Source organism: Oryctolagus cuniculus, chromosome 9, assembly GCF_964237555.1.
Source record: "Oryctolagus cuniculus chromosome 9, mOryCun1.1, whole genome shotgun sequence".
In the NCBI taxonomy this organism is placed as follows: domain Eukaryota; kingdom Metazoa; phylum Chordata; class Mammalia; order Lagomorpha; family Leporidae; genus Oryctolagus; species Oryctolagus cuniculus.
The window spans coordinates 34,021,268-34,040,932 of record NC_091440.1 but is presented as its reverse complement, the minus strand read 5'-3'; the positions used below and the strand labels follow the sequence as shown (position 1 = coordinate 34,040,932).

General features: G+C 37.5%; 1 long non-coding RNA gene across 1 annotated transcript in view; it reads left to right on the top strand.

Annotated features, from left to right (window-relative positions):
- LOC127492012 (uncharacterized) overlaps nt 1–19,246 on the top strand; it is a 61,535-nt gene extending 42,289 nt beyond the window's left edge. The window contains exons 3-4 of the long non-coding RNA XR_011378741.1: nt 2,817–2,892; nt 18,139–19,246. This is a non-coding gene — a long non-coding RNA (uncharacterized lncRNA). The remainder of the gene's footprint in view (nt 1–2,816; nt 2,893–18,138) is intronic.
- The last annotated feature ends 419 nt before the right edge of the window (nt 19,247–19,665 follow it).

Here is a 19,665-nt window from a genome sequence, read left to right as displayed (position 1 = left end):
GTGTACCATCATCCCTTTGCCCACTCTTAGCTTAAGAACAACTATCCAGAGTGGAAAGACCATAGCTGAACTGACAAATAAAGGTCTACATGCATTCTCACGCTCAATGCTAGCAGTTACATTCACACAGGTCAGTGGGTAGCTCTTACTGACCAGTTTCTCAAGGTATTTGGTAGCTAGAGTTAAACAGGGATCAGGGTACTATAATGAAAATGAAAAACACATAAGCAGTAAAATGGAAGGTAAAACTAAAGTAGTATTAAGATGTCTATTTAGGGCAGTCAAAACTGAGAAACTCTTTAAGTTATTGTAATAAATCATTAATGAGTGAGCAGTAAAATACTGTTTAATCATTAATTAACTATGTATTAACAGTAGAAAATATCAGTAATTCATTCTTAATGGATGTAGTGATAACTACAATATTAAGTGCTTATAGGTTCATGTAATTAACCATGTATTTTCTAATTAAGTTGGAATATAATTGTAATTAAGTTATTAGAATTTTGCTTCTATTAACAACTCAAATTGCATGGAGGTTTACAAAGGTGATTTGCAATCTATCCTTACTGTCTTCATGTTTTTCTGATATAATTTACAAATGTGTTCATTTAAATGGTAAAATATTCTCAGGATAAATTAGATAGAGCTTCTATACAGCCCATTTATTTTTGTATATACATAAAATTTTATTGTATCTTTTACAAATTGACAAAAATGATGTTTAAGATGAAATTTACTTTGATTTAATTGAAGACAATTGTAGAACTTCGAGGTGATCATTTTTTTCCTAAAATAATTGTCATATAAATGTTATTCTCGCTAGACTCTGAAAGATACTTGTAAGGGCTTTTGCATATTTTAACCAAAGCTTTCAGCTAATACTGTGCTTTATCTATCTGTGAAGAGTGTCTAACTTGACCATTTTTTATTATAATGGAACAATATATAAAAATGAAGACACATTTTAATTTTTGACATTTTGGTGTTTAAAAATCTCATCCTGAGCAATGATATTGCATTCCATCTACCACTGTGATAAAATTTCTGCATAGATTATTTGAGTTCAGTAGAAAATAATCCAGAGTAAATAATATATTATTGCATAAACTAAAAAAGGAAGAGTAAACTGTGGCTTAATATTATTTTCTTCTTCTAGTTAGTATTATAGCAATGTTTCTTAATGACTAGATTTATGGGAAACAAAATCTACTAAGTTGGTTATATGTCAAGAATGTGAGAAAATTGGCTATCTTCTGTGGGGCCTAGGACCCAACATAAATATAAGCAACCTTAATCAAAGGTTTGCAGAAAACCAATATTTTGGTTGATTCTCTGAACAATTAAAATGTTTCCAGTCAATCCTCTCATCTTTTCGGCTCTAAATTAGTTGTAAAGGGAGTATATTTAAGAACAGAAGCAAATCTGAGAAACTTAGGTAAACCATTGGAGTTGTAACCTATTGAAGGTTATAACCTAATGAAGGACTGAATTGACAAAGCCATCAACCTCATCACAAAGAGAGGGCGCTGTGGCCTGTCATCCTTATCAGGCATTTTCCACCAGTCTCCAGTTGGGTAGAAAGCGAGGGAGTCTAGACCAGGGAGTGAGACACAGAGCAAACAGATTTGCCTATCTTCACAAGACTGAATTTGACATGATTGCCAAGTCATGATTCTACATATGAAATATTTTGGAAGGGTCATAAGGAAAATGTATTTACTGGAATATCAAACATTCTTTTATCCCTTTTTGAAATTGTTTCATATATGTACAAGCAAAAATTAATTGATCTTAATAAAAGCTATTCTGAGGAAAATATGGGGGAGAAAAGAACTGCTTATAATGATTGCAGTATTTTGTCATGGGGACCAGGAGACTATCAGGCCATAGCAGAAGTAAAGCTATTTGTTGAGAAACTAAATTATTGTTTATGGTTGCAGAAAATAATTAATGTCATCCGCAATGCCATGATAGAAGATGAATGAGATTCTCTTGCTTTCATGATGCAAGATCTCTTCATATGTGCCTTTTCCAAGGATAATGTAGTCACTACTTTCCATCTGGATCAAATCAGTATGGGTAGAAGTGAAGTGTTAATGAGGCCAAAGTCATAGCTACAGAAGAAAGTTGAGTCTACTCTCCCTGAATGGCCCTGCCAATGACCCTGGGCAAAGGGGGCGGGGGGCTGTTGAATGGCAATTGCCAGGCCAAATATTGCTAGGAATCTGCCTGCAGACACCTGTCCAGGGGCTTGGCAGCAAGCTCAGCCTCTCCATGAGACTAAAATCCTGAAAAGAGACTAAGTCTTCTTGCCATAAAAAGTTAGTGTAACTGGCAAATTCAATTTAGTGATGAAGTTATTCAAACTCAATGTTGGGATAATCTGACAAAAGTAGAGAGTTTTCTAGATTACTGGAGGCGTTAAATGACTTTTACAGCAGATACAACAATTAATAATAATAACTTAAAAAGCTTTGGGTTGCAAGTCCCTGGAAAATTAGGTCATTAGAATTTTTACTCCAGACTTATCATATTAGCCCTAAACTAATCTCTGTGAAGGCCAGGTCACTATCATGTTCATTTTTAAATTCTTGGAGCTTATCACAGTGTTTACTATCTTGTAGATCAACATTAGTCAATAGAAAATAATGTACATGATATATGTAATTTTAAAGTAGTTGTTGCACAAAAATGAAGCAAGTAAAATGAATTTATGTAACATATTCTATTTAAGATAATAGATAAAATATCATTTCAACATATAATTGATTTAAAATTTAATATTAATGAGAAATCTATTGTTTATTTTTCAGTTACAGCACTTCTTAAATAGGACTCACTTCAATTTAATGAGTCCCATATAACGGATTTGGATTCAGGTTATCTCAGGTATAGATACTCAATTCATGAGTGCAATAAGAATACATGAAAGAATAAATGAAGGAATTAATTAATTAATATAAAAATCGATATAAAGAACAACTATTTTGAGTTTACTTCATAGTCATAGATTATAAGCCACTAAAGTTTTTATTTTTTTTTTTGCATTACATAATTTCTTAGATGAATTAAAGGCTGGGAACCAACATATGTCAAATTCTGTATCAATTCAATTTTGTAGTACATTTTATTTGGAATACCAGTTGATCAAAAGGTTTTTCTTTCACTAACCATTTGCATATAAATTCCAAAATATTCACTTGCTACAAATTTGAAAATCCATTGCTATAAGTATAAGCATTATAGGCCTTTAGTAAAAATTGGGCTTGCCTAAACTCATTATTAATCTCAAAATAATTTTACATGCATTTTCCACTGAAAGTTAAAAGTACATTTCACAGCAAATTATTCTAGAGTAATTATGCAACTTGTTGCCTTAGCCTGAATATAATGTTGGGTCTGGTAATAAAGTACTACATTCCCAGCTACTAGTGAAGACCTCATAGGTAAAAGTAGTTAATGTCAATTGTCTGTGGACAAGCAGTATCCTCTATGTCAGGTTGTTTTCTCCTAATAATAATCAGAAGATTTATAAAGGAGGAAGAATATGAAGGAGAAATGTTTTTGCTAACATATTATCTAATAAAACACATTCCAGTAGTGGACATTTGGCACAGTGGTCAAGTTGCCACTTGGGTTACCTACATCCCATATCAGAGTGTCTGGATCAACTCTGGCTACTCTACATTTAATCCATCTTCTTCTAATGTGTAGGAGGCAGTAGATGATGGCTCAAGTAGTTGAGTCCCTGCCACCCCTGTGGGAGACCCAGAAGGAGTTCCAGGTTTTTACCTTTGGCCAGGTCCAGCCCTGGCTGTTGCAGGCACTTAGGGAGGAATAGCACATGGGCGATCTTTTAGTCTGTCTGTCTCTCTGCCTGTCTCTGTCTCTCTGGTCTGTCTCTCTACTTTTCTGTATTTTCTATAAAAAATTAAAATGAAAAAAATATTTTAAAACAAATAAAATATGTTTGATATAGTATGAAATTGTATACTAGATAGAATTTTGTGAAACATCTGAAAAGGCACTGCATAAAATCATTTTAAGAACAGAGGAAGAGAAACGATTTTTAATTAAAAGAATATTTTACTATAGTTCAGCAACCATAACCTTTTAAAATCAATTCATAAACTATTTCTCTCTGCAAAGAAGTTTATTTTAGTCTTTTTACAGTATAATAAGTATGAAAGGATTTTTTTTTGTATCCATGTAAAGGTACTTAGTCAGCATAGGTCATTCATTCCATTTATAATCCAAATGCATATGAGTGACCTAAATAGCCCTTTTGTCCTTCTACCTTCTATTTTAGTCAGTAAGCATCATCATAAATATTGAAGTGTGAAACCAAGGGTCTAAAAAATCAGTAGCAACACTTAAGACATTATTTCCACATCATTTATTCCTCTACTAAACTCCTCAGTAGCTGTCAGAACTTTAAAAGGATGAATTTTAAAATTAAGCTTTCATGGATTAAATGGCTTTATGTATTATGTTCTAATGAACAGATTTAAAACTTTTCTGCCTAAATCTAACAGCTCCCTGGACTGTTCGAGTTTGCTAAATTAGGTACACTGCCACTGGTTTGGTTTTTAAATTAGGTAAACACTATTCTTCAGAAGAAACTATTTTAGGTATTTTAATTTATATTTAGTTCCCTAGCTTGAGACAGAATATAGGCTAACTTGTATTTCCCCAAAGTAAATATAGTAGCTCTCTTGTTCTCAGAGATGGAGGAATTTTTGTGATTTTTTTCCCTTTCTAAGTATACAAGTTATCTTCTGTAGTAAAGCTCGCTTGTCAATGCACATGTCAGCCAACTCTAAAAAGAATAGTCTGAGAAAAAAAATAAAAAGTAAATTATTTAAGTGGAGTTGTAGAGGAAGCTTGAAAGAATTCTGTTTGGAGGGTCTCTTTGCTTCTCTCTGCCAATGGTAGAGAGACTGGATCTCTCACTAGCAAGCTACTGTAATAACAAGGGCTGACAGTTCACATTGAAAATTCTGTTTTCTTCCTTCCCAGGAAAGCAAGTCAAAGTTAAGCCAACAAACTGTTGTTGGCAAGTGCCTTACTTTTGTTTTCTCTCCTAGAAATTAGCCATTTGGGTTTTGTACAGTATTTGTGAATGGGTCTTCAGAATTTGGGACCAGAGATTGGAGTAGGAACTAAACAATAAAAAAAAAAAGAAAAAGAAAAAAGAAGCAGTGGAAGACCTTTGTGATGACAGTTGTGGTTACATGAGTGCAACATTTGGAATAAAGAAAAGCTCAAGTTGCGCTATGTGGAGGAAACAAGCAGGAAATCTCATACACAAAACTGTGAGAATGATTAATATGCTTTTTTGAGCTACACTTGACTTGATATTGAACTGTTTTAGGGTGGCATATTCCATTTATTTGTAAAATTCATTTCAGCTCACTAAATCCCATTAACATTGACAACACTAATAATCACAGACAATGTAAGAGTGGGTCAAAACTATGGTATAACGTTTTTTCTTGTGCAGAAACAGCTAATAAGAGTGCTGTATCTTTAATATCTCTTACTTTTCAAAACTATGCCATTGATGTGTAGTTTGGGAATCACTGAAGTAACTTTTCCAAAGCTTTTATTGGGGGAGGGGTAACTTGACACTTCATTCCAAAGAGGATGTGGGCATGGCTTAGCTTATGAAAACTGCTTGTCAAAACTCAACCTAACAAAATAAACAGACATGGAGACATGATATTCTTTTCAGTAACTTTCAAAAAGACTCACTTTACATTTAGCAAAGTCCCTTGTATGCTAAATATATAAACTTTATTTTATGCCAGTCACTTACCTTTCAACTTTGGGAAATATTTTATTTATCCCACTATGTTACAGGCAATTTTATAAAATATTGAATCATTATCAATTACATCTTAATCTGAAGTGACTAGTTGTATCTATATTGTATCTGAGTTGCAAACAAGCATGAGAACTGGGTAAACATAAAACAGCTACATATAAATTTTGTGTTTGTTTAATGCTAATATGTGCGTATGTTTCTCACATATACTTGTAGTGGTTTTGTTCCACTAACTGACTTATCTGTGGATAATACAGTATTTGCAAGACCAGTTCATTAAGGTTAATTTGTTCAAAAATATTAGAATCATTAATTTTGGGCTTATAGCTAATGGCTGTTCTCAGCCAGTATCTTGCTTCATCATTAGTGTCACTGAGATTATAACTCACACCCAACTGTTTTTACACTATCTAATAGAATCAATTGATGCAATGGTTGACAAGATGCTGTTTTGCATTTTGTCATCACACTAATGTACATGGCTTAAAGGCATTGGCATCCATAATGTGGGGCAGTTTTGTAGGAGACTGGAATAGGCTGAAGCTGCAAGGGCCATTTTCATAAAATATTAATGAAATTGAAAAATACACTGGGGTTGAAGGCTTGTCTGCTAAATGTAAGGTAAAATCTATTCTGTTCTGCTTTCTGATGACTGTAATTAGCAACCCTAATTAAAAATTCAAACCTTGTGTATATTTGAAAGCATGAATCTTAGCTCACAATGTGTTTATTTCCTTTACAAAGTATTTTATTTTACAACACTAATTGAACAGGATCCTTCCTAGTCCGACAGCCGCAGCTGGCTGGAGCCAGTTTATGTATCCAGTCTCTCAAGACTACTTCCTTTTGTAAGCAATAAAACATCTTTAAAAAACATGTATATGCTCTCCATGAGCCATTAACTCTGTGCCATCCAGCACCAGGCTGGCCCTCTCCCCACACATTGTTTTATTTTTTTTTTCTTCACTTAAATGTGACCTCTTTGAAGAGGCTGCTTTTTTCTGATCTTCAATATTTAATGTGGATTTACTTACATTAAATGACCACCTTACTAAAAGAACGAAGACCCATTTCTGACATTATTTATAAAGAGCATATGCTGTGCAAAAACAGGGAAGGAATAGCCCGGGAATACCTATTAGTTCTGGTAGAAAAATCTACTTTCTATCATTGTTTTCTGAACTTATTTTTAAATTTGTGGTCAGAATGTTGATGTCTCACTGGGGAATGTGTGACAACAACAGGAGTCCAGATTCATTAAAGTCATGTTACTTAGGGAGAAAAGAGAGCAGGCAGAATCCAAGATCAGAGCTAGAAATGAGTCAAAGCCAGGGTGTGAATAGGTCAGAAATGTCAACAAACTGTTTTCAATGATGAGAAAAATAAGTTCTGCTTCAAGTGACATCTATTGTTAACAAAAATCATCATGATGTTGAGAATATATTTGAATTATGTTTAAAATAATTTGGGAAATGCAACATCAATTTTGTGTTTGGTGTGCCTATCCATCTTTGATTCTCAGTTTTCTCAGCTGTAAAATGGGTGTGCTCATAATTGCTTTGCTTAGATATTCTATCTAAAAAGGATCCAAAATACTACACTTGTAATAGCAATTTTGACAACTCAAAAATGGCATGCTAATACCAGAGATTCATTAGAAGTATACTCTTTCTTTTCATGTGATTCAAACCGTGAACAATAAATGCAAGCAAACTGCTGATCAATAGTATCAAAATTACCACTAAAATATGTGCAACCTGTTTTACATACTCATTCATTAAATCAGGTATGAGATTCAAAGGAAATATGCAGAGAACAAAGAAGTCCTTTTAAACTGTAGTGAAATTTTGATCTGATTTTCCTGCAGACTCTACTGCCAGTATGTTATTAGAGTTCACATATGTGAAACAATTGAATATTACATTGTTTTGATATATTATAATTGCTTATCCATCAATACATTGCTTTAAATGATGAAATGAATAAATAAGTAACCAGGTTTGATTGCAAAAAAAAAGCTAACAGCACTATTCAAAACCAATATTATTCAATTTTTGGAACAAAATAGTTTATTTTGTATAATTTGTAAACTATTTAGATTATAAAATCATGTACAGTAATGTTTGCCTCAGGCATGGGATCTATATTTCTTACATAGAGAGATTTCTCACTAAAGGAAATGAAAGGTTTGGTTCTGGAGTAAGGAGTATTGAACATGAGGCTAATAAGAGTATAATAGTGTCTGCTAATATTTGGATTATTGATTTCTCCAAATGACAAATCTTACATCCTTCCCATCTCAAACAGATATTCACTTAATCTATTGAACAGTGAGCTTCCTTTTCTGTCTGAAAGGGGTGGTTAGAATTAATAAATTTTGTATCATTGGAAAGAGTTAGATCCAATGGTTATGTGGATGGCTGGGACATAGGGATAGGCTGAATAAAAGTGGGAAGAGATGGTTGGAAGAAAAGGTCAAGTTCTAGGTCTGGAGAAAGCACACTTCAGCCCCAAAGGGATCTACGGATTGATGGCTGCTGACATGGAAGGCATATGGTCATATGCCCCTGAAGCCCCTTCTCCTTTTGAGGCAGGGCTAAGAGAGTGGGTGGTTTCTGCTGTTGAAGTAGTATGCCAGCAATAGCCATAGGGGTGGTGGAAATGCCTCTCTCTTCCTGGTTCCCAAGGGAAGTGCAATATCACCTTCTCAGGCACACAAGGAAATAAGGTTCAGTTCCTTTCATACCCATCTGTGCCCCAAATCTTTCCAGAAGCTTGGTCATAAAAATCCATCCTCAGTTCTGCCCTCCAGCAGATTTGTACTCTGCTGTGTCAACACGGTCTCACCCCAACCATCCCCCTCTAAAGAGCATCCCTACCAAACTCCCAGGGGCTTTAGGAATCCTCCTGCAGAACTGCTCTTGGCTGCTCCACTTGGCTCACCCAGGGGCTGCCCCTGAGCAGGCCGCCTGGATACCAAACAGCAATAACATGGTGACAGCTGATTTGCCCCTCTGAAAATACAGTTTCAAGTTCCAGGATTCAAATGAGTCAGGACCCTCAGCCCACCCAGCAGCCAGCCTCCACTTTTTCTGCAAAGCACCGTGTTGGAGGAATAGTTGTTAAACTGTGCAACAAGTTTTTAAAAAGTTTAGTAAAAGCTCATTATAGAAGGAATGGAATGGCACTTAACCAAGGTAGGGAAGGAGAAGTGCGATAGTTGAGGTAGAGCCCTCCTCTCTGGTCTCCAGGTGTTTGGGAAGGGTCAACACTGAACTTAGGTACAATTGAAAGCCCCTCTGACATTGTCACTGGAGACTTAACGCTTCCCTCTAGCACTTATAGTAGAACTTCTCCCCTGCCTGGCCAAGAGGTAATTATCTCGTTTTGCCTTTGGACAAGACTCCAATTTTTTTTTAATTTTTAAATATTTATTTATTTATTTATTTGATAGGTAGAGTTACAGACAGTGAGAGAGAGAGACAGAGAGAAAGGTCTTCCTTCTGTTGGTTCACTCCCCAAATGGCCGCAATGGCCAGAGCTGTGCCTATCCGAAGCCAGGAGCCAAGTGCTTCCTCCCAGTCTCCCACACAGGTGCAGGGGTCCAAGGACTTGGCCCATTCTTCACTGCTTTCCCAGGCCACAGCAGAGAGCTGGACCGGAAGAAGAGCAGCCGGGACTAGAACCGGCGCCCATATGGGATGCTGGCACCGCAGGCGGAGGATTAACCTAGTGCGCCACGGTGCCGGCCCCGACTCCAATTATTTTTAAAAATTTATTTATTTATTTATTTATTTTTATTTGAAAGGCAGAATTATAGAGAGGCAGAATAGAGAAAGAGAGAGAGAGAAAGAGAGAGAGAGAGAGAGAGAGAGAGAGAGAGAGAGGTCTTCCATCTTCTGGTTTACTCCCAATATGGCTGCAACAGCCAGAACTGCACTCATCCAAAGCCAGGAGCCAGGAGCTTCTTCCATGTCTCTGACGTGGGTGCAGGGGCCAAGGACTTGGGCCATCTTCTACTGCCTTCCCAGGCCATAGCAGAGTGCTGGTTTAGAAGTGAAATCTTTACTTAATATATGCTAAACCGATCTTCTGTATATAAAGAGAATTGAAAATGAATCTTGATGTGAATGGAAGGGGGGAGGGAGAGGGAAAGGGGAGGGTTGCGGGTGGGAGGGAAGTTATGGTGGGGGAAGCCATTGTAATCCATAAGCTGTACTTTGGAAATTTATATTCATTAAATAAAAGTTAAAAAAAAAAGAAATAAAACACACACACACACACACACACACAAAGAAGTGGAACAGCCCGGACTCCAACAGGTGCCCATATGGGTTGCTATGCTACAGAACCAGCCCTTCTAATCCTTTTTTATATGCAATGTAGACTTGATAATTATTATCAATAGAGACTCAAGGAAGCTAGGCTTTCATTCAGTTTCTCAAATTGCCTCCCTCCCCAAAAGTCTCTTCCCTCAATCACTCCCACTTCCTCTATCACAAGGCCTACTTGCCCAGTGTAGGTGAGCTCAAATAGAGGTCAGAAGGAATCATGAACACTGAGTGAACTAACTCCTTCTCTGTGTACAGATTGTTAGAGGTCCCTTCCACAAAAAGAGTGATTGTAAGTGAGTGGGTATGCACCCATTTCACTGTCTTGTGAATTGACCTAACTAATCACAGGGGCTTTGGAATCAGAAAATGTTAGTGGAATAGAGGCTTTCCAAGACCTTAACTGAACTTAGTTCACATCTGTGTGGTTTCCATGGGTAACTTACCCATTTTGTATAATTTATATGAAAAAAGATCGAATGTCCACATTTGTGTGATAAGAGAGAATATTAGTTTGTTGGTTTTATGTTAATCTATTCAGGCTATGACTGTTCTTTTTTATAAATGCATATTTGGTGATTACCGATTGATGTTTATTTTAAATCCATTGGAGGGAGAGCTTAAATTTTATCTTTTAATAGGCACTCAACAGGCCTCTGGTGCATACTCAGAAGTAAACCAGGGAAAGTGGACAGAATTCACAAACAGGAAATAGGTCCTGCAAAGCCCCACACAATCTCTAGGATGTTCTAGGGAGGTCTTTCTGAATAATATAATGCCTAAGAATCTACTCTGTGGATTATCTTGCTTTTTCATCTATCGTCCTCTTTTCAAATCAACTCTTAGGGATACTCCTCCTGTTATCTATTGTACTTATTTTGTGAGCCAGGAATAATATGTGTGCTTTACTCCAGTAATTCACCCTACCCACCCATAGATGAAAAAGTGCTAGAGCCCAGACAAGACTTGAGATGAGAGATGCACACGAACTACAATTCGCCAGCTTGTTATTGTTGTATTATTAATTCTCTACATAAGATATTTCGTCTAGATGCCCAAAGTACTTTTCTACACACTAAATAAATGATTAACCCTCAGAACCCTGCTATGAGGCAAGCAGATTTGCAAAGATGATGGGACAAGAAGGAGAAAACTAAATCCCACATGTGGAAAATAACAATTCATCACACATGTGCAGACAGCAATTTTTGGCTCTAACAGTGTGGAGAGCAAGGAATGTCAACAACGCATTGACTGCGTTGACTTATGCCCTCTTCCTTCCTCTCCACCCCTCCCATACACACCCTTCTTATCCAAAGCACCTTCACATATCAATTAGGTTCCCTGCTACAGCAGATAGGAGAGCACATGCTAATGTAAACATAACTGCATTCTCTAAATCTCAACATTGGCCTAATGCTACTGAATTGATCAGACTGTACAAGATTTTGCTTATGTTAATTGATACTATCATAAAACTGAAACAATGCTGACACTTAAGCTTAGATTATTTTAGAGTCTAAGCTCTTCCTTGTGCTTTATATTGAATTAATTTCATTTCTGAAGGAAAGCAACATCTACCTAGTGTCTGTTTGGCCAAAGAAATCCACACTTTCTCTGAGCAAGGTGCAAAGAGAGGTTGCCTTAGAAGACTATGGCAAAGAGGAGGCTGCTGGAATCACAATTAGTCTAATGAGTCATCTTCAATTCTGAATCTTGGAGTCAAGGCCAGTCATCCTGTCTCACACCCAGATTTCTAACACTACCTACTTGCAAATCAATTCCCACAGTACCTTAATTAAAACTTTCCAGAAGAAGTCTTCATGAGATGCTTGTATTTAAGTAGATTTAACTTATTTTAAATTTTTCTTGACTAACTCCACCCACTTCCCAACTACTACTTCTAACCTTATTGCATCCCTGTAATTAGAATTGACCACTGACTTGTGTATTGTGGGGAGCAACTGGGAGCAACTCGGACTAGACTAAGTTACTGGAATTAAGACTTATTCTATGCATCTGCTTTCCCACAATATGGCGCTGAGAAGGGAAACAGCTTCTACACAGCTGCCTCCAGTTCAACCAATAAACTGTGGGACCTGCTCCTGATTGGAGGAGAGCAGCGTACTCGGCGTGTGGGTAGCAGAGTTGGGATTGGCGGAGGAGGACTATAAAGGAGGAGAGAGACGGCATGCACAAGGAACATCTAAGGGGAACATCTAAGGGGAACACCTGTGCAGCCCCCTAGAGAGCCGGCCGGCGGTGTGCCGCTCCCCTGCGGAAGTGGGGAATGTGGCAGGGGGAACTGCCCTTCCACGGAGGTGGAAGGGACAGTAGCCAACCCGGGAAGAACCAGCAGCAAACCCAGGGAGGGCCGAGCAGACGAAAGAACAGCGCAGGGTCTTGTGTCGTTCCTCCACGAAGAGGGGGAGCGACATAATGGTGCCGTGACTCGGATATGAAGCCTAGGCAGGGTTTAGTGTCGTTCCTCCACGAAGAGGGGGAGCGACATGTATAGTTATTTTCTCTTAAAAGTTGGCATACAGTATTATTTAGCCATGAAAAAGGATTAAATCCTATCAGTTGCAGCAGAAAGAATGGTACTGGAGGACATTATATTAAGTGAAATTAGTTAAATACAGAAAGACAAATACCTATGTTCTCCCTCATATGTGGAAGCTAAAAAAATGGTGATCTGAATATAAAATATCAACTACTAGAGGCTGGCAAGAGTGGAGAGGGTAGAGGAAGGCTGCATAATGGGTACCACATAAGCGTTAGATAGTGTTCCACAGAACAAGGGATGACTACTGTTCACAATAGCCCTCATATTTTCTGAGCAAATAGAAGAAAAGCACTCGAAGACTCCAGTCCCAAAGTAATTACCCTGATTTGATGAGTACACATTGTACACATCTATTGAAATGTTATGCTATAACCCATAAATACACATTTATTGTTAATAAAAAATGTGGCTGCACAGGCATTTAGTGCAGCAGTTAAGTTGTTGCTTGGAATACCCACATCCCACATCAGAGTGCCTTATTCAAGTGCCAGTAACTCTACTTCCAATCCAACATTCTGTTAATGCACACTCTATTGGGCAACAAATATTGACCCATGTAATTGGGTTCCAGCCACTCATGTGGAATATCTGGATGAAGTTCCAGGCCCTGTATCCATCCTGGCCTAGCCCTCATTGCTGCAGTTGTTGGGGGGTATAAAACAGTGGATAGAAAATCCCCTCATTCTCTCTTTCTCTCTCTCTCTCTCTCTCTCTTTTCTTTCAAGTAAATAAAAAATATGAAAATTCTTAAATGTTTAATATAAAAAGTGTGATAAACTAAAATCTGAAAAATTCAAAATAAGTCGGAAGTTGAACATTAAAAAAGATAAATATGTATTATGAAGAAATCATACCTGGATTTCAAGCTTTTGGAACCAAAATAAAACTTTTAATTTTTTAAAGCTTATTTATTCACATTTATTTATTTGGAAGACAAAGCAACAGAGACAGAAAGAGAGATTTTTCATCTGGTGGTTCACCCTATAAATGCTGGCAACAGCCAAGGATAGGCCAAGCCAAAGCTAGGAACAAGAATGCCATCTAGGTCTCCTATGTGGGTGGTAAGGATCCAAGTTCTTGAGCCATTAACTGCTGCTTCTCATGTTGTTTATTAGTAGGAAGCTGGATCTGAAGTGGAGGAAGGACCGAATCCCAGGCACTCTCCAACCAATATGGGATGTGGGTATCCCAAGCACCAGCTTATTCCACTGTACCACAATGCACATAATTAAAACTTACTGTTTAATTCTGTTTTACACACATAAACACAAACACACACGAGTTAAGAGTGGAAAATTATCTTAGCAGTGAGGACACTTAGCTTGGGGTACCCATGTCCCATGTTTGGAAAACCCAAATTGAGTCCCGGTTCGGGATCCTGATTCCAATTTCCTGCTAATGTGCACCCCAGGGCAGCAAGTGATGACTCAAGTATTGGGACCTTGTTAGGCATGTGGGCGATTTGGAATGAGGTCCCTGCCCAGTCTTGGCCTACCCCAGACCTTACCATTATTGCCATTTGTGGAGTGAGCCAGCAGATGGAAGTATTCGTTCTCTCTCTCTCTCTCTCTCTCTCTTCCCCCTCTTCCCCAACTCCGTTAAAAAGAGAGGCAGATATGGGATCCCTTCTTCCTCACAGAAGCCTAAACAGGGTATTACATTGAAGGTATTCTGCATGTTTTGCTATGACTCAATTTTCTCAGTTTAATGGCTGCATTATTTTCTAACTTTAGTTTACCAGCGAAAAACTCAAGAAAAGACACCGTTGGTGGTATCTCTCCCTTGCTTAGGATTCTTTTAAGGGGCCCTATTGAATATAGATTAAAATTCTAATCCTTGGGTCTTTCCAAGATCTCCAGCTTCAGCTTTCACTGCGTTTCCTTTGATTCAGTGTGATCTAGCCATTGTCTCAGCTCTTTTGCTCTACTCCAGTATGAAATGTGCCTTCATACTTCATTAAATTTTTTTCTAAATATTTATTTATTTGAGAGACTGAGAGTGAAAGCTCCTGTTCAAGGTTCACTCCCCAATGACTGCAACAGCCAGGCTGGGCCAGGCTGAAGCTGGGAGCTGAGAACTCAATCTCTGTTTCCCACGTGGGTGGTAGGGGCCCATCTGTCTGAACAATCATCCCCTGTTGCTTCCAGCTTTCACATTTGAAGGAAGCTTGAATCAACAAACAGGAGAGCAAAAGAGGGGAAAGGAGGGGGAAAGAGAGGGAAGGAGAGGGGAAGAAAGGGGAGGAGAGGGGAGGAGAGGAAAGGGAAGAGGGGCCCGGCCGGCGCTGTGGTTCAGTGGGTTAAAGCCCTGGCCGGCAGTACCAGCATCCCATATGGGTGCTGGCTGCTCCACTTCTAATCCAGCTCCCTTCTAATGCACCTGGGAAAGCAGCAGGGGATGGCCCAAGTCCTTGGGCTCCTGCACCCTTGTCAGAGACCTGGAAGAAGGTCCTGGCTCCTGGCTTCAAATTGGCTCAGCTCCGGCCATTGCAGCCATTTGGGGAGTAAACCAGCAGATAGAAGACCCCCCCCCCCCGTCTCTACTTCTTTCTGTATCTCTGTCTTTCAAATAAATAAAAATATATCTTAAAAGAATTATCTGTGTATATCAGTACTACTGCAAATATAGTTTTGTCAAACTTTGTTTTTATACCTTTGTCAAACCAATAATTAAGGTTACACTACTATAGTTTCAAGAATCTGTGAGTACTTTAAAATTTGCTATATATAGATGAAATGGCCATTTTTCCATTTCATATTTTATAATTTTTGCCTATATTTCCACTAAACTAAGGTCTTTGTACTTCTTATTCGTTGAGCTCTTTTTTGGTGGAGCATTAAGCCATTGATTGTGATGTATATAAAAATATGTTAAATCAAAAACAAGAGAGAAAGAAGGAAGGAAGGAAAGAAGGAAGGGAGGGAGGGAGGGAGGGAGGGAGGAAGGAAGGGAGAAGTAGGAAAGTAGAGAATATCATTATATTCTTAGAATTGTATCAATGAACTAAATTGAATTAGTTCCCTTTGTATTAATATTGCATTAATTTTAAAAAGTATCAGAGGATGAAAAAGACAACTATAGTTTTACTAATAATATTTTAAATATTTATTTATATATGTATTTATTTGAAAGAGTTACAAAGAAAGAGCGGGAGACAGAGAAAGAGATCTTCTATCTGCTGGTTCACTCCCCAGATGACAACAGCCAGAACTGAACCAGGTCAAAGCCAGGAGTCAGGAGCTTCTTGTGGACCTCCCACTTGGGTGGCCGGGCCCTAGACACTGGACCATCCTCTGCTGCTTTTCCCAGGTCATTTAGCTGGGAGCTGAATCAGAAGTGGAGCAGCCAGGACTTGAACTTGTGCCCATATGGGATGCCAGCATTTGAGGAGCCAGCCTTACCCACCATGCCACAATGCCATCCCCAGTAGCAACTTTTTTTTTAAACATACTTTGTTATATTGCCTCCCTAATTTTTAAAGATTTATATATTTATATGATTACTTATTTATTTAAATGGGAGACAGTTCTTCTATTCACTGGTTCACTTCCCAAATGAGCAAAACAGCAAGGGCTGGGACAAGTTGAAATCAGGAGCTATGATCTCCACCCAGGTCTGTCATGTGGGTGTCAGGGATCCAAGTACATGGACCATCACTACTTTCCCAAGGAGAATTAGCAGGTTAGATTAGAAACACAGCAGCCAGGACTAGAACCCATACTCCCATAGGGGATGTGGATGTCCAAAGCAGCAGCTTGACTTGCTATGTCACAATGCTGTTTTCTGGTTCCACAATTTGATCCTTGCTACAAAAGAAGGAATTCACATATTAGCAAATATCTCTTTTTGGATAGGGCCGGCACTGTGATGTAGCGAGCTAACTCTCTGCCCTTGTGGTGCCAGCATCCCATATGGGTACTGATTCTAGTCCTGGCTGTTCCCGTTCTGATCGAGCTCTCTGCAATGGCATGGGAAAGCAGAAGATGGCCCAAGTGCTTGGGCCCCTGTACCCACACAGGGGACCCAAAAGAAGCTTATGATCCTGGCCTCAGATCAGCCCAGTTCTGATGGAAGACCTTTCTCTGTCTCTCCTTCTTTCTGTAACTCTACCTCTCAAATAAATAAAATCTTTTTTAAAAAATCTCTTTTTGGATGAAGTTTCAGTGAATCTATGAATATTAAATGTTGAAAACTACGGAAATTAATAGACTCCTCACATTCTTCCAAATTTATTTTGCTTTTCTATATTTGATATGCAGAGATACTTAGAGAAAGAGAGAGAGAAACAAAGAAACTGTCCATCTACTAGTTTACCACCCAAATGCCTACAACAGATTGGTGGAGCCAGTCTGAACTCAGTAGCCCATAACTCAATCCAGGTCTCCTACACGGGTGGCAGAGCCCTTGAGCCATCCATGCTGCTTCCCAGGCCACATGTTAGCAGTAAGATGGAAAGAGATTGGGGACTCAAGCCCAAGAACAGTGACATGAGATGTCAGTGTTCAAAGCTGCCTCTCTAAACACTTGCCCTTGAAATTTCTTTTCAAACTGCTTTATTATAGCATAAATAGTCCAATAAATTCATCTTTTATTTTTGGCTAAAAATATTTTTTCTCAAGGTCTATATTACATAAACTTTTTAAAAATAGGAGCAATATTATAATAAAATATACATTAGAAAATGTAACTATCCTTCCCAATGCTTATGGAATTATATACCTGGGTACTTGGATTCAAAATGTTTGTTCTTTCTCCAGTAGTCATTGAAATTTAGTATCATTTACCTCTTCACATATAAGTAGAATTGTATCATTTCAAGAACAAAAATCACATGTTGAATCCAGGTGAGTTTGTTTGATTTTGTTTCAGAGTATTATAAATCCCACTATCCATTGAGATTTTAAGAAATGAATTCTAGTAACTTATGAAACCTCTTTAACAAACATTACAGAGTAAATGTTTTAGATCCAAAGGATTTGAGATCAGTGGACTTTAAAAAAGGAGGTGAATGCTCTGTTATACAATGCAATGCAGGTGATCTTAGTGAATTTGGAGTGACACTACCCATGAGCTAATGACACAGCATACATGCTTTTTTCTAGTCAGCCTGATTTTTTTTTTATTTTTTCCCCTTTTTCTGCTTCACTCTCCCAAGGACGAACTTTATAGCAGTGTTGCCCATGCCAAGGCTCACCACAGTCAATCATTCAGGACTTTGCTAGCGTGCACTCCCTAGCAGTGAACACAAAGTGTCACTGTGACTACATGCTAATAGTCCAAGACTCAAAACAACTTTGCCCAAATTGTGAATTCACTTACTTGCAAGTTGTGTGTTTTATTCGAAGTGTTTAGGATTCATTATTTTTAATTTAATGTGGGCAAGATTTGAATTTGAATTATTTTTATTTCAGGATTTCCTATACTCTAAAGTGGTAATTCTTTGTTATATCATACAAGAACGCCAGAAAACAAAAGGACAATAATCCTGAATACTTCAGTTTTCACGTCTGATCATCTGTGAGTTAATGTGCATTGAAGACAAAAATTCGTTTGTGAATGTTGATAATGACCTTACTACACACGTCTCTGGACCATAACACACACCATGTGTTTTAACATTGTGCTAGAAAAAGGTGTTCTTAGAACAGAAAAAAGAATGCAAATTCTTAAATATATACAAAAGGCAAATACCTATATCAAATGATAACCGAGGCTTTGGAAACCTATCATCTTTTTTCTTAAAACCTTGTTGTATGTTAAATATCTTCTATCAAGTAGCAGCTGCTTCTGAATGCATTTTCCAGTAGTAAACAGAAAGACTTCTTTTGTTTTATTTCTTCTTTAACATAATACGACTTTTGCTGTGTTTCTAGATAGATACATTTCTGAAGTGAGCATCTGTAAGTGGTGGTATCCCTTTCAGACTCACAACAAGTATTTAAAAATCTACTAAAGGTATCCAGTTTATTAAACACACAAATTATTTTGACGATGGATTAATATTTTTCCCTCAAAAACATAAAAGCTACTTTTCAGTTCTGTATTTATAAAGAAAAACTGCAAAGATTTCATTGTGAACATTTATTTATTTATTTATTGACTATTTAAAGGTTTGTACAGCAGGGTCACAGAGACAGAGACACAGAGACAGACAGACAAATCTCTCTGTTGGGTCACTCCTTCAAATGTCAATGGTCAAAGGCTGAGCCAGGTTGAAGTCAGGATCCAGGAATCCAATGTGGGTGTCCCATGTGGGCGGCAGTGATTCTTCTACTTGAATCATCATCTGCTGTCTCCCAGTATGCACATCAGCAGGATGCTGAAATCAGGAGTGGATCCAAGACTCAAACTCAGGTACTCCCACATGATCCCAGTTGGCATCTTAACTGCTAGACCACACAGTCACTCCTGAACTCATATTTTCATACTTCATTTGTTGTGACAAATCACGTGCAAAGCAATATTTCTTCCTGTAATGTTTTATATTACTTCTTCATTTATTTTTGTGATAGTGTTCCCTTAAACCAGCCCCCTTAAGTAATTTTTCCAGTCTTTTTACTACACCTTTCTATATTAGTAACATTTCCCATGATTATTTTAATATACTATTTTATGGATTCTTTCTGAGCTGTTAGGTAACAGAAGTATAATAATGTTTTGGATTCATTTTCTTTTCTTTATCTTTTATTTAATAAATATTCATTTTCATCTGCTAGTCAGCAATGTGCTTTTGTAAAAAAAAAAATAATACTACTTAATAAACTTCTAATGAAACTTAGCCCAACTCTATACCTTTGTATCTCTGAGAAGATGATTTATCTTGGTTTATTTACATTTTTAAAAAGGTTCTTCTATAAAGAACACTATAAAAGTATTTTAAAATAATGAGTGAGTTTTAAAAACACCTGTTGTCATTATCATTGACATCAAACTTAAAA